Raw genomic sequence first — 3,669 nt, forward strand, 5'->3', positions numbered from 1 at the left:
GCGGGTGTCGCTGAGAGAGAGAGAGAGAGGAGTGTGGGGAGAGAAGCACCGTATGGTGGACGGCGGCTCCTTAGGCAACTCCGGATTTCCACCGGATCCTTCCCTTGCGCCAAGCATTACTTGATTGAGAGAGGGGGAGGCGATTTTGAATGGGTTTGGGGAAAAATTTAGGGGGAAATGGTTGTGGGAATGGTTTTTGTTGGGGAATGGGTTTTGAAGCGTTTTTCAAATTTTTTTATTTTTTTTTATTCTGGGCAAACATGGCATGTGCCACATCACTGGCATATGTACTGTTCACGCAAGCCGGTATCTCCAATATCATTACTCCACTCAAAATCATGTTTTGTATCGGGTCTAATTCATTTACACGTGGTAATTTTTTTAGCAATTCATATTTTATTTTTTTAATAGAGAATAAAATTAAATTTGGACTATTAAAAAATAAAATTTTAAATGAAAATCTGAATGGTTGAAAAAAACTATAGCGCATATGATATAATTTTTATTTTATTTTTTAGTACGTAACCAAATTTTTTTACACCACATAAACCAAGTCTCCCATCTAAAATGTTAAACTTGATCGGTGGCCCTCTAGAAAGTCGGGTTTGTTTGATAAAGATTTCTTCTAATTTCTCTTTCTTTCTTTTTTTTTTAAAAAAAAATGACAAACTCATTTTTTTCACATTAACAAATAATTTTCTTCATTTTTCTCACATTAAAAAAAGTTGGGTATGTTTATAGGTTTTATCTAAAATTTTAAAGTTCTTGTTCTTTTGAACCATATAAATGAATATTAAGTTCTTAAATTGTGTATAGTCATATGTAAATCAACAGAATGAAAGGGAAACATCATTGATATGATTTATATAATTCATGATACTTGCATGGGGAGTTAGTTAGTCACAAATATAATGCTAGCCAAAAATAAAGCAATATCAAAAGAGTTGCAAAATAAAAGTGTGAGATTTAAGTGATAGAACATATAAAATTACTTGATTAATTAAATGTTGAATAACTTGATGTCCCTTCTCACACAAAATCTTTAAAAGTCAACTTTTAAACCAAACTGTATGAAAGGTTCACATAATTGTAGTCTTTGCATATGCCCCATTTGTTTGCTAGCTAGTGTTGATCCAAGCCCCATCAAGATATGCCTCAAGTTAGAAACTTTGTGGAATGAATTCTTCCTTCTTATGTCGTCTCATTCCCCACTTTTTTAAAAAAAAAAAAAAAAAAAAAAAAATTATTGAACTAAAATTCAAACATTTCTTTCCAAATTCTCTATATCTAGAAGAAAATACATTACATAAACTTCGTATCTAGGGTTTTTTCCATACAAAAGATGAGAGAGATTCGAACTAGAAATCTCCGCTTAGTTTCCAGCTGATTGAGTTACCCCTTGAAGACATATCTAAGCTTTTTAATATTTTGTTTGTGCATTTTTTTTTCTAGAAACTAGTACCTAGTTTTTTAGGGGTGCAAAGGCGGTTACGGTTAGCGGTTAGTGGCAATAACCGCTAACCGTAACCGCCCTAGCGGTTAGTAAATTTCACTAACCGCAACCGCTAACCGCTAGGCGGTTAGCGGTTAGCGGTTAGTGGCCGGTTAGCGGTTAGTGAAATAGATAACCGCCCGCTAACCGCTTTTTTAAAATTGGGCTTTTTTTTTGGGCTTTTTGGGCTTTTTTTTACCCTCATTTTTTTTTCTTGTATTTTTAATATCTTCTTGGGCCCAATTGCTATAAATATTTGAATTGTCATTGGATCATATGATTAAGTGTTGATCTTATAAACTTACAAACAAACAAAAATACTTCAATTGTAGTTATAAGTAACACATTGTTTAATCCAATGTCAATTACTTAATTTGATATTATATGAATCACATTGTCATTGTCATTGTACATGAATAATTGATTAAGTATTGGAATTGTAATTGAATCATATAGTTAAATATTTATCTTATACATTTATATTATTCAATATGCATATAATATAACTATAAGCAATTATATATATATATAAAATTCAAAATTGTTCAAAATTGTTAATTTTCTTTTTTTTGTTTCTTTCAAAAAATGGTTAAATTTCTTTTTCTAAAAAATGTTCAAAAAATACATTAATACTTCAATTGTGATTATAAGTAACACATTGTTGAATCTAATGTCAATTACTTAATTTGATATTATATAATCATATAGTCTCATTAAATTATATCATATGATTCATATGATTAATTATTTAAATTCTTATCATATTTACTTATAATCTTTTTTCTTTGAATTGAACTTAATATCTAATGGTAAATGACAATGTTTAAACTCCTAAATCCTAAATTCCTAAAGTATCTAATAATGCTTTAATTAAATTGTAGACTTGTAGTTATAAGTAACATATTGTTTAATTCAATTGAATCAATTGTGATTATCATTGTACATGAATCATATGATTAACTTGTAGACTTATGACTTATGAGTTATGTCATATTATATATGTATTATTTATTATTATATAATCATATGATTTAATGATCAAGTCATCATGTGATATAATCATATCAATTATAGTGATAATATATAAATTACTAAAATTATAATGATAATACATTAGTACTTAAATTATGTTTATAAGTAACACATTGGTCATTGTTTAATCCAATGTCAATTACTTAATTTGATATTATACGAATCATATCATCATTGTACATTAATAATATGATTCACTTGAAGTCTTGAATAAAGTATTTGAATTGTCATTGAATCATATGATTAACTATTGATATTATACATTTATATTATTCATATACATATGTAGACTTATATAGACTTATAGGTTTATAACATACATTGGAAATAAGTCTCTAGATATTTAATTGTTGTATTAGTATGAATTAGTATACTTATGAGTTATGTCATATTATATATGTATAATTTGTTATTATATAATCAAATGATTTAATAATCAATCTCATGTGATATAATCATATAAATTATAGTGATAATATATTAATACTCAAATTGTGATTTAATTATTTTTTTAAAAAAATTGTGATTTAATGATCAAGTGATTATATGATATAATCATATAAATTATAGTGATAATATATTAATACTCAAATTGTGATTTAATTATTTTTTAAAAAAATTGTGATTTAATGATCAAGTGATTATGTTATATGTATAAATATTTTTATAATTATAATTATAAAAATATATTATATAAAAAGGCGGTTAGCGGTTAGCGGTTACGGTTAGTAGACCCAATAACCGCTAACCGCTAACCGCTAGGCGGTTATGGCGGTTAGGCGGTTAGCGGTTAATGCGGTTAGACGGTTAGGCGGTTAGGCGGTTATAGCGTTTAGCGGTTAGCGGGCGGTTTGCACCCCTAAGTTTTTCAACATTTGGCAAATTTTGAAAACTCTGTTTCCTTTCTTCAATTGAAAAAATAAATAAAAAATCAAAATCAAAATCAAAACACCTTATGTAAGATTCAATTCTCAATTTAGTCTTTCCTTGAACCAAATTCTTTTCTTTCTTCTATAATAGAACAAGCATACAATATACAGGTCTCAGCTGAGATTGCCGATAAATCTCATTCTGCAGTAATCCTATAAAACAACAAACTATGTTCAACTAAGCCACCATTATCAATTTCCACAACTTGGGTTGAG

The sequence above is a fragment of the Corylus avellana genome, chromosome 4 (assembly GCF_965113065.1).
Source record: "Corylus avellana chromosome 4, dhCorAvel1.hap1.2, whole genome shotgun sequence".
NCBI lineage: Eukaryota > Viridiplantae > Streptophyta > Magnoliopsida > Fagales > Betulaceae > Corylus > Corylus avellana.